At 43.1% G+C, this 19,222-nt stretch overlaps 1 protein-coding gene across 11 annotated transcripts in view; it reads right to left on the bottom strand.

Annotated features, from left to right (window-relative positions):
* The window catches only part of SLC23A2 (solute carrier family 23 member 2), a 149,839-nt gene that overhangs the window by 93,887 nt on the left and 36,730 nt on the right, over positions 1–19,222 (bottom strand). The gene's annotated exons all lie outside the window — the stretch shown is intronic.

Here is a 19,222-nt window from a genome sequence, read left to right as displayed (position 1 = left end):
GAGAGAGCGAGACTCTGTCTCAAAAAAAAAAAAAAAAAAAAATTCTGGAAGGGGTTGTTATTCTCTCCATTTCACAGATGAGAAACTGGGGCACAGCAAGGCTGATTTATCTCTGCACAAAAGCTCAGGGCCAATGTTGCGGGTCCAACAATCTTTCTGAGAAGACAAACATTGCTTGTGTTACCTTCCAAGCTAAGAGAACAAGGCTCTGAAGAAAACGCCCAAAGACCAGAATAGGCCTGAGACGGTCATTATCTAAAGGTCATTCTGAAGGAAGCCGAGGAAAACCTGTGAGTTACTTTCAGGGAATAGAAAGAATGCTTTCTTCTCTTCCAGGTCTCCAGATGCCTTTTGTCATTTGATGCTCCCCCTGGCTTGCCCAATACAAAAACCTTGGGGGCTTGGGTATCTTCAAGGAGATGGCTCTGCCCTGCTGATTCAGCCCCACTGTGTCTGGGATCCCTGCTCCATCCTCTTTCCAGCACAGCCCCTGAAGAGGAAGCCTCAGCAGGACATTTGGTCACCTCCAGCTACTGTTGCCAGAACTGCCCCTGCTGGGAGAAGGCAGGCTCGGGTGCTGGCAGAAGCATCTCAAATAACTCAACGGACTCACCAGACCTCTGTCTGATCTGCTCTTCAGACCACATCATTCCTCCAGGGCCAAAGCCAATTTCCTTCTTCCACCTGAAGAGAAACGTCTAGTTCCACTTTGCCTCTATTTCCTAACTACCCAATTACGTCTGCTCGGTTTTGCTGGACTTTGGCCCATCTATTCAGTCCGCTCAACACCACCAGCTTTCCGGGTCTCATCTGGAAGAGGTTCCATTTGCAAATCTCTCTTGCATATCGTTTCTCCCCACCATACTCCACCCCCGCTCCCCGCTAGTCCAGTATACCAAGAGTTCCTCTTCCCTGGAGACTCTCCCAAGATAAGGACAAGGGAGCTCTGATGGATCCACTTGCACTGATGGATTGCCTAATGGCTGAAGAGTGGGTTTGCCTAAACTGCACTGCAATTATCTGGGGCTGGGACACTAATTCTTCCCCAGGCTAACACCACATACATGGTAATCAAAATTATTGCAAAGCTTTTCCCTGATCTTCAATAAATGGGAGGCTTTAAACATTCCATGCCTATATGTTATACATTCTTTTTCCTGCAAAGGAGTGTGTCCTTCCTAAGCAATTCATTAAAAATACATCCATTAAACACAGAGACTGCAATCACTTAATATTGTATGCTACAGATGTCTTGCTTTTTTCTGGTGTCTGAACCTGACATTTTTTAATAACCCAAAGACCTTAAAAAAATTAAAAATATTATCCGCACTCAGCTATAAGAGATTCTAGCTCTCCATGAAGTTTGTTTCACTTATATTCTTTTTTGGTTGTATACTTACTTTTCATCAAACTCCTGAAACTCCACATAGAAGGAAAACACAGGCTGGGCACAGTGGCTCACACCTGTAATCCCTGCACTTTGGAAGGCCAAGGCAGATGGATTACCTGAGGTCATGAGTTCGAGACCAGCCTGGCCAACATGGCGAAACCCCATCTCTACTAAAAATACAAAAAAAGTAGTCGTGGTGGCGGACACCTGTGATCCCAGCTATTTGGGAGGCTGAGGTGGGAGAGCTGCTTGAACCTGGGAGGTGGAGATTGCAGTGAGCCAAGATCGTGCCATTGCACTCTGGCCTGGGTGACAGAGCAAGACTCGGTCTCAAAAAAAAGAAAACATAAAAGAACACACAGCAGAGCTTTGGCAATCCTGGCACTGGATTGGACCTTGAAAATAAATAATTTACTTATGTAGTTTTTATTTGATTTACTCTGAAAGGTAAATAAGTACCTGAAAAACACAGAAATTTTACTTGCCGCAGATAAGTTTTTATTGTTATTCTCTCTCACATACCTAAGTAAGGGCACTGCCTTCTAAGAATTGCATAAATGTTAATGTTCAGTTTTTTATATTTAAATTATGTCTGACAGCACTAAGAAACCCTTTGGAGATTTTCTAGTAATGCAGCTGTGCAAAATTGGGGACTTCTCATCCACCTACACAGGCACAGTTAGTACACACACACACACACAGAAACAGACATACATGTAGAAAATCAGAAACATCACCAGAGATACACTCAGATACTCACACGGAAACAGATACACGCAGACCCGAATGAACACAGACACAAACAGATATTAATCAATCTGTGTATCCTCACAACTCATTCCCCAAAGCAGAACCGCCAAATGGCTTTACCTTCAAAGTGAAACTCCACCCTTCCACAGAAATGTCCTCTAATCAGTGCCTCACCCACCACTTCTGTGCTGGTGTCTGTACAACCCTGAGACTGTCCTGGTACTCAGCATGAGACACTCTCAGGTGCTGAAGGAATTCAGCTTTTATAACCCACACAGGCTGGCCAAAATTGTATAACCGCTCCACCTCATCAGAAATGCTATTTGTGTTACACAACAGCCACCATCCGGTTGCAAACATTACTGCATGCCTCTGTTCCGGTCTCCTTAACATCAATCTGTATGGCCAGTTTCTCCATGGCAGGCTGGATAGTCTATTGTAGAAACCAAGCAGCTGCTGAGAATATATGTCTCAAACCTGCACTAACAAGGAAAATTAAAACCTATCTTTATAAACCCTGCGGTTCAGATGAATAAGTCCACCCAGGCTGCTTCCAGTTCAGTGAAAAGGGGGGTTAATTTTACTCCCTGGTAAATTTCCATTTCCCCAATCAGGGTCCAAAGACAATTGTTTTCAGAGCTCAAAAAATTCAGATCTCGAGGTAGGAGCTCATCATTAAAAGGCAGGAAAAGCCAACAAATAACTGTCACATTGTAGAGCTGACTGCTGGGGTCCAGTTCAACATGGCATTCAGCATGCAGGTCCCCACTGATTCCTACCAAACAGTGGAAGGACCCATGAAGACAAAAGTGGCGAAGGCACACTGACAGTCTAACATCAGGACTAGGAAAGAAATCACACCTGTGGCCAGACTTTGCCCTTCCCAGTCCTGACTCCAGGCCAGGGCCTGCCAGGAACCTGGGCAGTGGGCACCCTCTGCCCTGTGGAATATGCAAATACCTGCCTCCATCTCCCTAACACCAGACTGCCCTTCCCAAATCCAGAAAGGGAACTCGAGGCTCAGATGACAAACAGCCAGGCAGAAGGGGCATCGACCATCAGCAAGGGACATCTTAGAAATGGGAGTCCCTGAGATAAAGACAGAAAAAGAACCAGGACAATTTCTGGAGAAAAGCAGCTGTAAGTATTCCTCATTCACGGAAACTTTGAGGAGCTCAGCAGTGGGGTAAGAGGATGACACCACCTGACCAGAAGTGATGCCTTAGGAGAAACTGGGGAGAAGGTTGGGAGCAAGGTGCTTCAACTGCTTAGGGCAGGAGACCCACCACCACAAATGCCCAGAACACAGGTCGGCACATGACACATCCAGCCCATCAGCTCAACACGTCTAGAGGAGCCGAGAACTGTATTCAGGACATGCTGTGAAGACTAACATCAGAGAAGATTTGTTGCAGGAGCCAAAAGAAAATTAAAACGAAAACAAACACACACAAAAAAACCCACAGTTGGACTAAAGAAGGAAAAACATTTTTTAAGTTGGTATTTTTTTTAAAAAAGGAAACAAGATTGACAATTACATGGAGAAAATGAATCAAGAACAAGAAGCTGAGGTAGGGAAGAACTGTAGGGAAATGAAGAGTCAGCATTAACTCAAAAGCAAGCCAGAGAAATGGCGTCACAAAAGACTGAAACGGAGGTGGGTGACAGACCTGAGAAACTCTGAGAGACAAGGAAAAGTACAGAAAGGCTAAGGCTATTCCGAGACAGAGCTGGGCAGGAAAAAGCAAAGAGCAAGGCCAAACTGTGACTCATCAGTGTCTTTCAAGCAGACTTAGAAACAAAAGGGGTAATGAAGCCAGTTGTGCTGTACGATTCCATTTACACAAAACGTCCAGAGTAGGCAAATCCACAGAGACAGAAAGTTCATCAATGGTTGCCTGGGGCTGGGGTGGGAATGGGAGTGACTATTCATGGGTTTTAGGATTTTTTGCAGGATGAAAAAAAGTGCTAAAATTGTATTGTGGTGGCCGGGCGCGGTGGCTCAAGCCTGTAATCCCAGCACTTGGGAGGCCGAGACGGGCGGATCATGAGGTCAGGAGTTCGAGACCATCCTGGCTAACACGGTGAAACCCCGTCTCTACTAAAAAATACAAAAAGCTAGCCGGGCGAGGTGGCTGGCGCCTGTAGTCCCAGCTACTTGGGAGGCTGAGGCAGGAGAATGGCGTAAACCCGGGAGGCGGAGCTTGCAGTGAGCTGAGATCCGGCCACTGCACTCCAGCCCGGGCGACAGAGCGAGACTCCGTCTCAAAAAAAAAAAAAAAAAAATTGTATTGTGGTGATGGCTGTACAGCTTTGTGAATAACTATATACTAAAAACCACTGAATTGTATATTTTAAGATGATGACTATCATGGTGTATAATACACCTCAATAAAACTTTTTTTAAAAAAACAAATGAGGTTGGGTATGGTGGCTCACACCTGTAATCCCAGCACTTTGGGAGGCTGAGGCAGGCGTGATCACCTAAGGTCAGGAGTTTGAGACCAACCTGGCCAACACAGTGAAACCCCATCTCTACTAAAAATACAAAAATTAGCTGGGTGTGATGGCACATGCCTGTAATCCCAGCTACTTGAGAGGCTGAGGGCAGGAGAATCGCTTGAACCTGGGAGGCAGAGGTTGCAGTGAGCAAAGATTGCGCCACCACACTCCAGCCTGGGTAACAGAGCAGGACTCTGACTCAAAAAAAGAAAAGAACAAATGGAGCAGACTTAAAGAACCTAATATAAAAGATATAGACTAAAAAATTCTTCTGAGATTAAGAAAAATCTGAGCAAAGGGACTACAAGGGCATTCTAGGTTCATGCAATATCACATACTTGGACACCTGCTAGCAAAATAATTTAATCACAGGATGAAAGAATCGTAGACACATCCAGGGAGAAGGAGAAAATGTTTGATTTGCTTAAATGTTAGCTTGAATTAAGCTTAGCTCCTGGGTTGTCCACAGCAGTATTAAATGTCAGAAGACAGTAACACAAACACAAACTGAGGGAAAGGTCTTACCAAGGAATTTTACACCCAGATAAGGTGCCCTTCATGTGTGAAAGCCAAACAAGACAGTTTTAGATGTGCATGAGCCCAAAAGAAAAGGAGGGAAAGAAAGCCTGAAGCTGTATCTAACTAGGTTGGAATATAGAAGTGAAATTCAGAGGCCACTAACTAGTATACAAGGCTGCTAAGCACGGACGCTAAAACCATCAAGGTAGGGACAAAGCTAAATAATGAGTGTAAATCTGGTTATAAAACTTAATGCATAAGCCAAACTGCTCTCTAAATATATGCTATATAAGAAGTGTAATTAAACAGGCCGGGAGCAGTGGCTCAAGCCTGTAATCCCAGCACTTTGGGAGGTCAAGGCAGGCAGATTACAAGGTCAGGAGTTCGAGACCAGCCTCATTAAATGGCAAAACCCAATCTCTACTAAAAATACAAAAATTAGCCGGGAGTGGTGGCATGTACCTGTAATCCCAGCTACTCAGGAGGCAAAGGTTGCAGTGAGCCGAGACTGCACCACTGCACTCCAACCTGGGTGACAGAATGAGACTCAAAAAAAAAAAAAAAAGAAGAAGCAGGTGTGGAGGCTCATGTCTGTAATCCCAGCACTTTGGGAGGTCAAGGCAGGCGGATCACAAGGTCAAGAGCTCAAGACCACCCTGGCCAACATGGTGAAACCACATCTCTACTAAAAATACAAAAATTAGCTGGGAGTGGTGGTGCACGCCTGTAATCTCAGCAACTCGGGAGGCTGAGGCAGGAGAATCACTTGAACCCAGGAGGTGGAGGTTGCAGTGAGCAGAGATAGCGCCACTGCACTCCAGCCTGGCAACAGAGACTCCATCTCAAAAATAATAATAATAAAATTAAATTAAATAAAAAAAGAAATGTAATGGAATAAAGCAGACAGAAAAGATTACATTAATAAAGACTGAAGACAGACAGTAAGAAGATGTTAAAGCCCTTCTCCCAAAGAGAAAGAATCATAGATAGGCCTTAACTATGACAATTAGAGAAATGAGGTTTTTTTTTTGTTTTGTTTTTCACTTAAAACCAGTATTAGAATTTGAAACAGAACACAAGCTAAAACACAGCTAGACCTATAAATGAGTTAAACCCATTTAATTAAAAATACTCAGATTGCATCAAAAAATAAATGCCAGCCGGATGCAGTGGCTCACACCTGTAATTCCTAGTACTTTGGGAGGCTGAGGTGGGCAGATCACTTGGGGTCAGGAGTTCAAGACCAGCCTGGCCAACATGAAGAAACCCCATCTCTACTAAAAATACAAAAATTAGCTGGGTGTGGTGGCGCACACCTGTAGTCTGAGCTACTTGGGAGGTTGAGACAGGAGACTCACTTAAACCCAGGAGATGGAGGTTGCAGTGAGCTGAGATTGTGCCACTGCACTCCAGTCTAGGCGACAGACAGAGACTCTGTTTCAAAAAAATAATAAATAAAAATAAAATAAATGCCAAGTTAGACCTTAAAGTGAAAAAACGTAACACTAATGCTGCCTTATTATTTTTTAAATGTCAGACACAGTGGAATTCACGCCAAAAAGTATTAAGCAGGAAAAAGGAGGTCATTTTACATTGCTAAAGGATAAAATTCACAAGAAGAATATGATGTCAGTCTTTACATTCTGAACATTCTTTCACTGAAATAAAGCCCATAATGGCTAGAAATAGAGAAGAAATGACCAACACTTCATAAACATACCTCTCTCCAAGAAGACAGGGGTAGGGAGGATATACAAGCATAGGCCCCATGTCCATATTAATTTTATTTTGTATTGATTACAGAATCTGACCAATAAAATGAATAAGGCTAATATAATAGATATCAAACTTTGCACCCCACAGAAAATAGCTTCATTTTCAATGGCTAAAGAGCATTTACGAAAAGTGACCATCTATCATGCCACAAGCAAAATTTCAAACCCACCAAAAAAGGAACATTTCAGCTAGGCGCAATGGCTCATGCCTGTCATCCCAGCACTTTAGGAGGCCAAAGCAGGTGGATCACCTGTGGTCAGGAGTTTGAGACCAGCCCGGCCAACACAGTGAAACCCCATCTCTACTAAAAATACAAACAATTAGCCAGGCGTGGTGGCGGGCGCCTGTAATCCCAGATACTTGGGAAGCTGAGGCAGGAGACTTACTTGAACCTGGGAGGCGGAGGTTGTAGTGAGCTGAGATGATGCCACTGCACTCCCGCCTAGGCAACAGAGTTAGACTCGGTCTCAAAAAAAAAAAAGCAACGTTCCTATTTCTCATTGCCTGATCACAATGCCAGAAAGAAATAAAAATAATCAAGAAAGTTTTTAACAACTTCCACTTTAAATCTTTTTCCTAAATAACCATTGAGTCAAAGGAGACATCGAAAACTATAAAAATCTCTCTACATGAAAGAAGAAAAAATAAGTAACAAAATGTACTAAGAAGGAAAAAAGAAATTAAAGAGAAGAGAGGGAAATTAGCTAGAAAATAAGCAACAAAACTGATAAATTTGATAAACACATCCAAAAGTGTTCTTAAGCCTCCAGAGGTCGAGGAGAGCAAAGACCTTCCCCTTAAACAGGCACCAGGCCTAGGAGGTTTTGCAGGCAAATATTTCCACAGCATCAATATCCACAATATCAAGGTATAGTCACACTCCATGCTACTCGGAGAGCTCCAAAGCACTGGAAAAAGATGAGAAGCTTATCAAAATCCAGTATAACCCTGATCCAAAAGTTGACAAAGTACAAGGAAAAGAGAAAAGCTAGTATTTTTATAACTCACATAAACAGATAGAAGAAGAACTATAAGGTCAAAAGAAACCAAAAAGGCAGGCCAGGTGCAGTGGCTCACGCCTATAATCCCAGCACTTTGGGAGGCTGAGGCGGGTGGATCACCTGAGGTCAGGAGTTTGAGACCAGCCTGACCAACATGGCGAAACCCAGTCTCTACTAAAAATACAAAAAAAAGTTAGCTGGGCCTGGTGGCGCACGCCTGTAATCCCAACTACTCAGGAGGCTGAGGCAGGAGAATTGCTTGAACCTAGAAGGTGGAGGTTGCAGTTGAGCCAAGATTGCGCCACTGCACTCCAGCCTGGGCAACAGAGCGATACTCCGTATTAAAAAAGAAAAAAAACCAGAAACCAAAAAGGCATAAAACTCAATGTCAATTTTTGAATAAAACTCTTAGCACATTAGACATAGAAGAAAAAAGTCCTCAAAAAGAACCCCAATCTCATACCAAAGGCAATGAGATACATAACCCGAACAACACCCTGAAGGGTGCCCTTTAAAGACAAAAATAGGAGTCTAGTGGGTGGCATTATAGAAAACTGTTCTAGAAGTTCTAATCAAGACGATAAGAAAAAGATTTGGGCTGGGCGCGGTGGCTCACGCCTGTAATCCCAGCACTTTGTGAGGCAGGTCAGGAGTTCGAGATCAGCCTGGCCAATATGGTGAAACACTATCTTCACCAAAAATACAAAACTTAGCCGGGTGTGGTGGCGTACGCCTGTAGTCCCAGCTACTCGGAAGGCTGAGGCAGAAGAATGCACTCCAACCTGGGCGACAGAGGGATATTCTGTCTCCAAAAAAAAAAAAATTTTGTTTGGGCACAGTGGCTCAGGTCTGTAATCTCACTGTTTTGGGAGGCCAGAAGGATCACTTTAGGCCAGTTCAAGACCAGCCAGGGCAACATAACAAGACCTAGTCTCTATTTAAAAAAAAAAATTTTTTTTTTTTAATTAGCTGGACATGGTGGTGCACACCTGTGGTCCCAGCTACTAAGAAGGCTGAGGTAGGAGGACTGGCTTGACTCCAGGAGTTTGAGGCTGCAGTGAACAATGACTGCATCTCCGCAATCCAGCCTGGGCAACAGACTAAGACCCTATTTCTAAAATGAAGAAAAAAATTTTTGAACATTCAAATAATGGAAAAGGGAAAGCAAAAGAATTATTTATAGGTAATGTGTCTACCCAGAAAATGAGTAAACACACACACACACACACCCTAGAATAAGATACTTCAGAAAGATAGTAAGTTATAAAATGAATATACAAAAAATTCCCATACATGAGCACCAACTCCTGATTCCCGTCTCTTTAAAGTACTATATAGGTTGTGTGCGATGGCTCATGCCTGTAATCCTAGCACTTTGGGAGGCCAAGGTAGGAGTAACACTTGAGTTCAGGGGCTCGAGACCAGCCTGGGAAACATACTAAAGCCCCATCTCTACAAAAAATACAAAAAAATTAGCCGGTTATGGTGGGGTGTGCCTTTAGTCCCAGCTTCTTGAAGGGTTGAGGTGGGAAGATCGCTTGAGCTTGGAGGTCAAGGCTGTAGTGAGCGGAGATGGTGCCACTGCACTCCAGCCTGGGTAACAATATGAGACTCTGTCTCAAAAATAATTTTCTTAAGAAAAATACTGTATATACACATGTGCAATTGTGCTTTAAAAGAAAAAAATGGCTATGCACCAAGCAGTTTATGGTGGTAATCTCTAGAATACAGGGGTTACAGGTGTTTCTTGTTGTGTTTATCTACATTTTTAAATTTTTAGTAATGCCCCTCTCCTTATACCAGGAGGAAAAATTAGCAATAGCTCAATTCTTAGTATGTATGTATGGTTAGTAAACTCAGGACAGAAAATAGGGCAAAACAACTAAAATGCTAAACATGGACAAATACAAGAAAAAAACTTTTAAGTCTTCAGAAATAATTTTGCATTTGAAAATATCTGATTAACATAATCTCTGATTTCTTTTCCTTTTATGAATAAAATCTAAAATGTTTTTCTTTTAATTCCACATTTGGTAATCATCATTTTTGTCTTTCCAGATAATGTTAGATAGTGACATTTCCGTGCCCCTGCTATTGTAAAACTGAGTAAAACAACAAAAGAGATTCAAGATTATCAGCTGGACAAAACCCACTTTGATTATGTAATAAGACAAGGGGGCAGATGCTAGAATGCTAAAAGCAAATGCATTAACAGCACCCTCTAGTGTTATGAAATCTAACTGGCACTTGGTAGAAGTAGGAAATCTAAATGTAGTCTTTTTAAAAACCTCTTTTGGAAAATTTCAAACACACAGAAAAGTAGACAAAATGAAAACACATTTTCATTTCATATTCAATTTGTTTCCAATTACTGACTGTTATTATTGTAGCAACTTTATATTTCATTAAGAGGTATCAGAGGCAACCAAGTGTCTCCATGGGCCCTTCTCTGCCATTCGATTAGTAATTCAACTAATAAAATCCTTGGTTTTAAGTTGGGGCACACAACCAACTGAATTAATTAAGGTAACATTTCCCAGCCTCCCTTGCAGCTATATGCAGCCAACTTTAGCCAACAGATATGGGTGAAAGTAAGCATGACCTCCCCTCTCCCTTCCCTCTTCTTACTGGCTGCAGGAACCACCTTGGACTATGTAAAAGAATCAACACTCTAAGAAGCCAAGCATGATGGCTTATGCCTATATTCCCAGTGTTTTGGGGGGCTTGAGTCAGGAGGATCACTTGAGGATAGGAGTTTGAAACTATCCTGGACAACATAGCAAGACCCCCATCTGGGCAAAAAAAAAAAAAAATTTTGTTTAATTACCTGGGCATGGTGAGGTGTGCCTGTTATCCCAGCTACTCAGTAGGGTGAGGCAGGAGGATGGCTTGAACCTAGGAGTTCAATGTTCAGTGAACTATGATCATGACACTGCACTCAAGCCTGGATGACAGAGCAAGACACTATCTCTAAAAGTTAATTTTAAAAATAAAAATCAATACTCTAGAAATTTTAAAGCGGGGCACAGAATATGTGAGGAAAACACTTCAATTGTGTCATCCCAGCACGTTACAGAAGCTAAAACTATACCTCCCGCCCCCCAAAATAAAAACCCAACAGGCCCAGTGCAGTGGCTCACGCCTGTAATCCCAGCACTTCGGGAGGCCAAGGCAGGCAGATCACTTGAGGTCAGGAGTTCAAGACCAGCCTGGCCAACATGGTGAAACCCTGTTTCTACTAAAAATACAAAAATTAGCCAAGCATGGTGGTGGGCGCCTGTAATCCCAGCTACTCGGGAGGCTGAGGCAGGAGAATCCCTTGAAACCAGAAGGCAGAAGTTGCAGTGAGCCGAGATCATGCCATTGCACTCCAGCCTAAGCAACAGAGCGAGATACTATCTCAAAAAAAAAAGAATAAAGAAACTTGACATTCAGGCTGGGCACAGTGGCTCATGCCCTTAATCCCAGCACTTGGGGAGGCTGAGATGGGCAGACCACTTGAACCCAGAAGTTCGAGACCAGCATGGGCAACACAGTGAAACCACCTCTCCACTAAAAACACAAACATTAGCCAAGCGTGGTGATGTACACCTGTAATCTCAGCTACTTGGGAGGCTGAGGCACGAAAATCGCTTGAACCCGGGAGGCAGAGGTTGCAGCCAGCCGAGATCATGCCACTGCACTCCAGCCTGGGCAGCAGAAAGAGACCCTGTCTCAATTAAAAAAAAAAAAGAAAGAAACCTGACATTCAGGACGGGTGCGGTGGCTCATGCCTGTAATCCCAGCACTTTGGGAGGCCATAGCAGACGGATCACTTGAGATCAGGAGTTCCAGACCAGCCTCCAGCAGGGTGAAACCCCATCTCTACTAAAAAATACAAAAATGGCCAGGCGCGGTGGCTCAAGCCTGTAATCCCAGCACTTTGGGAGGCCGAGACAGGCGGATCACGAGGTCAGGAGATGGAGACCATCCTGGCTAACACAGTGAAACCCCGTCTCTACTAAAAAATACAAAAAAAACTAGCCGGACGAGGTGGCGGGAGCCTGTAGTCCCAGCTACTTGGGAGGCTGAGGCAGGAGAATGGCGTAAACCCGGGAGGCGGAGCTTGCAGTGAGCTGAGATCTGGCCACTGCACTCCAGCCTGGGTGACAGAGTGAGACTCCGTCTCAAAAAAAAAAAAAAAAAAAAAAATTAGCTGGGCATGGTGGCGTGTGCCTGTAATCTCAGCTACTAGGGAGGCTGAGGCAGGAGAATCTCTTGAACCTGGAAGGCAGAGGTTGCAGTGAGCCAATATCAGGCCATTGCACTCGAGCCTGAGCAACAGAGTGAGACTCCATCTCAAACAAAAAAAAAAGAAACCTGACATTCAAGAAAAAAAAATTGTATATTATGTCCATTCTAAGGATAAGAATTCTGACATTAAAAAAAAACAAACAAACAAAATCTGCAAAGAGCACTAATAAGACATCACATTTGGAACAACCCTAGTTTCCAAATTTTTCAAAGGAAACACAAGATCAGTACATATTCTTAACCTGGGGAGTATGGTGGCGGAATAGAGGGTTGAAGTTATTTTTCTTCAGAGGAACCAAATAGCAGGTTCATGGTAAAAGCTAAGCATCTGGGTGAAATGAATAAATTCATTGTTCACCTTGACTATCGAAAACTTATTAAATTGGCTTCTTTGGCAGATACTTAAAGCCTGGCCAGTCAACCATAATCTCAAGGCATGATTCAGAATGTGTGCTGACAAGCACATACCACAATTCCAGCAATGAAGCAAAAACACTTCATCCAACTCTCAAAGCAAATCCACTGTGAAGACTGCCTGCACCCTTCCAGCTCAAGACTCACATGCATTACAGTGTATCCTAGTTAGCAGGCTGCAGTAGAAGGGTTAGTGGTGAAGCATCACTGCACTGGCATCTGTACCCCTCACTGGATACTATGCGTGGTGCTGTATGTGTAGGAAAGTCATTAACCAGTGAGCCGAAAATGCCTCTGTAAAGTAAGATTGCTGCCCTACTCCTATAGTTTCGGCACTTCTGTTTTTAGTAGTGGAACGAGTATCCTCAAACTAAATCTTATTCAAAGCCTGGCGGGGGGGGAGAAATCACACCAGTAGGTGGATTAAAATGGAGTTTTAACATTAAAATGGAGGTTTAACATTCTTCACTATAAATGAAGAATGTTCATTTAACATTAAAATGGAGGTTTAACATTCTTCACTATAAAGTTTTAATACACATTTTCCAGAAATAAAACAGTCCAACTAGTAAATGAAAAATTCCATGTATTTCTCAGCAAGAAAATACATTTATCTAATTTTCTAGCAGTAGCTGCAAATATTTACTTTTTTTTTTTTTTTTTGAAACCAGGTTACGAGACTGGCTAATTTTTGTATTTTTGGTAGAGACAAGGTTTCACCATGATGCCAGGGCTGGTCTCAAACTCCTGGGCTCAAGAAATCCACCTGCGTTAGCCTCCCAAATTGCTGGGATGCCTGGCCGAGTAGCTGCAAATGTTATGCTGTACTATACCATCTCTCCACTATTTGGTTACCCTAACACAATGCTCTGATTCTGCATTAAAGAGAAAGAAAAAAAGATCATCCAAGAGCAAGAAGGGCAAAATTCAATTACTTTAAATAACTTTAAAATATAATCTGATTTTTAAATTTCATTCTTTGGATTAAAAAGCTGTATGAAAGGGCCAGGCGTGATGGCTCACACCTGTAATCCCAGCACTTTGGGAGGCCAAGGCGGGCAGATCACCTGAGATCGGGAGTTCAAGACCAGTCTGACCAACATGGAGAAACCCCGTCTCTACTAAAAATACAAAAAAAAAAAAAAAAAAAACCACATGCCTGTAATCCCAGCTACTCAGGAGGCTGAGGTGGAAGAATCACCTGAACCCAGGAGGCAGAGGTTGCGGTGAGCCAAGATTGTGCCACTGCACTCTAGCGTGGGCGACAAGAGCAAAACTCCGTCTCAAAAAAAAAAAAAAAAAAATGGTGTATGACATACCTATTAAAATGGTTAGAACAAAAAAAGACAAGTTACTGGAACCCTCATACTCTTGAGTGGGTATGCAAAATGGTACGACTACTTTGGAAAACCATTTGGTCACTTCTTATTAAGTTAAACATATGTTTCCATAAGACCCAGCAATACTACTCCTGGGTATCTATGGCTGAATGAAACCTTATGTTCAGACAAGAACATGTACATAAATGTTAATCATGGGTTTTATTTTTTATTTATTTATTTTGAGACAAGGTCTCACTCTGCTACCCAGGCTGGAGTGCCATCACTCTCACTGAGTACAATCATGGCTCACTACAGCCTCAACCTCTTGGGCTCAAGTGATTCCCCCCACCTCAGCCTCCCAAGTAGGTGGGACTACAGGTGTGTGCTACCACACCTGGCTAATTTTTGTAATTTTTGTGGAGACGAGGTTTCATCATGTTGCCCAGGCTATTGCCTGGGCTCAAGTGAACCTCCCACCTTGGCCTCTGGATCACTGGGATTACAGGCATGAGCCACCATATCGGCTATTTTTATTTTTAGACATAGAGTCTCACTCTGTCACATAGGCAGGATTACAGTGACAGGCTCATAGCTCATTGCAGCATCAAACTCCTGACCTCAAGCAATCCACCCACCTCAGCCTCCTAAATAGAGAGAACTACAGATGTGTACTACCATACTCAGCTAATTTTTTTTTACTGTCATTGTTTTTGTAGAGATGAGGTCTTGCTATGTTGCCCAGGCTGGTCTCAAACTCCTGAGCTCAAGTGATCCTCCCACCTCAGCCTCCCAAAGTGCTGGGATTACAACTGTGAGCTACCATACCTGACTTCTAGTGGCTTTATTTATACTAGCCAAAACCTGGAAACAACATTCACCTCGAACTAGTAAACATCCACTAGTGAATATCCACAAACCACATAGCATATCTCTATTAAAACATAATTTCATCAGATAAGTCTAGAATAAGAGTTTAGTAATATGAAGTATTGGCAAGACTGTGAATAAACAGGAATTCCTCTATCATGTTGCCAGAGAAGAAAATTGGTTCAAATACTTGGGAGAACCACTGGTAATATTTAGTTGGTTGAAAATGTGTATGCACTATGATCCAGCAAGGCCAGTTAGCATACTCCACCCTCGAGAAACCCACCCAGGTGAGGACAATCATTCTGTTCATTATGCTATGTCAAGAGGAGAATATCTAAGTAAGTTATGCTACATTTAATCAATGAAATAAAATACTGTAGTTAAAATAAACGAACTCTAGCTACTTGTACCAACATTTGGGAACATTTTCCAGAGTGATTAAGTACATGGTAGTACACACACACGCACACACTAAATAGATCTACTATCCAGCTTTGTCCCCCAGGCTGGAGTGAGGTGGCATGATCTCGACTCACTGCAACCCACACCTCCCAGGTTCAAGCAATTCTCCCTACAAGTGCGTGTCATCACTCCCGGCTAGTTTTTTGTATTTTTAGTAGAGACGGGGTTTCACCTTGTTAGCCAGGATGGTCTCGATCTCCTGACCTCGTGATCTGCCCGTCTTGGCCTCCCAAAGTGCTGGGATTACAGGTGTGAGCCACCACACTTGATCTCTCTATTTTTTTAATTACAAATAAGTTTGACGCCCTCTTTACCTCCAGCCCCCAGAGTAGTGCCTATTTAAAGCAAGCTTGTCCAGTCCTTGGCCTAGGACAGCTGTGAATGCAGTCCAACACAAATTCATAACTTTCTTAAAACATTTGAGATTTTTTGCGATTTTTTAAAGCTCATCAGCTATCATTAGTGATAGTGTATTTTATGTGTGACCCAGGGAAGCCAAAAGATTGGATACCCTTGATCTAAAGTGTTTTTATTTCACGTAAGGACAGGCCACCAAGGACATGATTGAGATTCCAGCCCTGACTGTGCCATTGATGAGTTCTATCATCTTGGGAGGGGATTTAATTTTGGGGATGATTTAACCCCCTCCAAGTGTCATATCACTTCTAAAATGCTGTCTTTTATGAAAACACAAACATATCCCCCTCAGCCAGAGAATCTCTATGCCACAGGGAGCGAAAAGCAGTTCTCATGTAACCTTGATAGGAAAACTTGTAGAATTTGTTCGGACAGTTCCCCACAGACCATCTCCAGTGATTGCTTCATAGCCTCTGTGGGTAGAGATGTATGCAGACAGTTGCCCTTACGCAAGGCAGCATGAGGTGAGAGGAGGGCAGGAAGTTGGGGGGGTGCTTATCTGATCACTTGTTTTCTTAATGAACTAAGAAGCAGAGCTCATGGCTGAGAGTAGAAATGCCAGGTATCTGATTGGACAGAAGTAGCTATGGAAGAAGAAAAATGACGAGAAAAATGATATTATTAAAAAAAAAAAAAAAATCAAAGTCCAGCTGAGCCCAGAACTCATAATGTGAAATAGAGAAAGTCACCTTGTTGTCTGGTTTCACTCCAGCAGAGTTCAACCAGCCCAAAACAACAACAAAAAAAAAACAAAACAGAATAGTAGGACCAGGGCCTGAGGGAGCTTGACAAGTTCTGGAGGCAGCTCAGAGAGGGAGGAGACCATTTAGTAAGATGGCAGCCACGTAATTTCCTGTGGCGTCCATAGCAGGTAAAAAGGACTGGGGAAGCAGGAGGAAGCTAGAGAGCACCACAGAGCTGAAGCACCAGGACCAATGAAGGGGAGAAATGAGAGCTAGGTAGGACAGGGTGTGTAGACACACTCCCAGCTCAGGATCCCAAAGTGCTGTCTGGGCGATGACTGGGCCTGGGAGAGCTGATGTAAACTGGAAGTAAAACTCCCATCAAAAGGTAAAGGGACAGTGAGATCTCATGACCGGATGAGCCAGCGACTGAGAGATGATGCTAGAAGACACAGTGGAAAGAAATGTGGCAGGCCAGAAGCCAACGTTCAAGGGGCATAAAGAAAGGTCAAGAAGTTGCTAGATGGCCTGGCGCAGTGGTTCACACCTGAATCCCAGCACTTTGGGAGGCCAAGGCGGGTGGATCATCTGAGGTCAGGAGTTCGAGATCAGCCTGGCCAACATGATGAAATCCCATCTCTACTAAAAATACAAAATTAGGCAGGTGTGGTGGCACGCACCTGTAATCCCAGCTACTCGGGGGCGCTGAGGCAGGAAAATCGCTTAGAACCAGGGAGGCGGAGGTGGCAAGTGAGCCGAGATCACACCCCTGCACTCCAGCCTGGATGACAGAGCAAGACTCTCTCAAAAAAAGTTGCCAGATGATGGCAAAGAGGAAAAAGGCTTCAAAACTAACAAAAGTAGTTGAATTAAGGCTGAAGGACACAGCCTGCTTGCTATTCCCTCTACCTGGAAATACTGCAACACCTGGAGAATATAAATATCAATTCCTCAGCAAATCCTTTCCACACCCCTCAAAATCCAAACCACTCACTGCACTCTTTGCTCTTCTCCCAAAGCAAGGAGCACAATTCATGCCAAATGTTCTTCGTTATCCAAAGCTACGCTTTTCTCAAGTTCATGAAGCCAGGGATCCACGTTTTCTGGGTCTATCCAGTTCCTAAATGGTGATCAGCAGAAGATAAGTGGAGGGTATATACCTAAAAATGTATCCAGCAAGCCACCAGGTCAGGAAAACAGGTGCTCTGGAACGCTGCCTTCCGGACCCCTTAGTCACAGCCACACGCACTAAAAAGTAGTCTGCTTGGCTCCAAGAATTCCTAAGGCTGCCATAACTCCTATGATTCTCTGTTGCCAGCAGAAATATGACCATATGTAAGCTTTCTTATTGAAAAATGTAAAAAAATCTGGCCAGGCGCGGTAGCTCACGCTTATATAATTCCAGCACTTTGGGAGGCCAAGGTAGGTGGATCACTTGAGGCCAGGAGTTCAAGACCAACCTGGCCAGCATGGTGAAATCCCATCTCTACTAAAAATACAAAAATTAGCCAGGCATGATGACACATACCTGTAGCCTCAGCTACTCCTGAGGCTGAGGCACCAGAATCACTTGAACCCAGGAGGCAGAGGTTGCAGTAAGCTGAGATAGTGCCACTGCACTCCAGCCTGGGTGACACAGTAAGACTCTGTCTCAAAAAAAAAGCAAAAAATCAAAAAGGCGAAAATAAAATGTACCATTTATAATTTACACAACAAATTATAAATTTACTAAATAATTTTTAACATTCCTTTAGCATGCAAGCACTTTGGATATACTGCTAGTGGAGTAATAATTGCCCTAACTTTTTTATTTTTTTTGAGATAGGGTCTCACTCTGTCGCTCAAGCTGGAGTGCAGTGGTACAATCATGACTCACTGCACCCTTGACCTCCCTGGGCTCAGGTGATCCTCCCGCTTCAGCCTCCCAGGTAGCTGGGATTGCAGGCACACGCTAATTTTTCTATTTTTTGTAGAGCTGGGGTCTCGCCATGTTGCCCTGGCTGGTCTTGGAACTCCTGGGCTCAAGCAATCCGACCACATCAGCCTCCCAAAGTGCTGGGATTATAGGCGTGAGCCACTGCACCCAGCCATAACATTTTTAGATGGTAATTTAACATCACCAAAGGCTCTAAAAATACACATAGCCTTTGACCTAACAATTTTACTCTTAAGAAATTTATCCTAGCAAAATAATTAAAACAGGCTTAAATTTTTCATTTTGTGAGTGTTCATTAAAATAATGCTTAGAGTAATCCAAAATCAGACGGGAAAATATTAATGCCTAAAATAGAGGACTGGTTGGTACAATTGTGGGCACATTCTTACATGAGCATATTTCAGAGATTAAAACATGGGTGACTGACATGGCAACGTATGGAGTGCATTATTAAAAAGGCAGGTTTACAAAACAAACCTGATAATCCCATTTCAGTGTGTGCACACACGCAGAAAACAAAGGGACACCAAACAATTAGCCAGGTGTGGTAGCAAATTCCTGCAGTCCCAGTTACTCAGGAGGCTGAGGCAGGAGGATCCCCTGCACCCTGGAGGTAGAGTTGCAGTGAGCCAAGATCGCACCACTGCACCCCAGCCTGGGTGACGAGAGCAAGATTCTGTCTCAAATTAAAAAAAAAAAAAAAAAGAAGAAGAAGAAGAAGACAAGAAAAAAAGGCAGGAAGAGAAGAGTAGAAGAGAAGGGAAAAGAAGAGAAAAAAAGAAAGGAAAATACCAAAATAGTAAATTATTATCTCAGATGATGGAATTATATGCGGTTTTTTTCCCTTATTTTTCTACAGCGTACATATGTCACTTTCATAATTCTTA

This window comes from Piliocolobus tephrosceles, chromosome 20 (assembly GCF_002776525.5).
Source record: "Piliocolobus tephrosceles isolate RC106 chromosome 20, ASM277652v3, whole genome shotgun sequence".
Classification (NCBI taxonomy): domain Eukaryota; kingdom Metazoa; phylum Chordata; class Mammalia; order Primates; family Cercopithecidae; genus Piliocolobus; species Piliocolobus tephrosceles.
The sequence above is the reverse complement of the archived record's forward strand: the minus strand, read 5'-3'. Positions and strand labels throughout refer to the sequence as shown.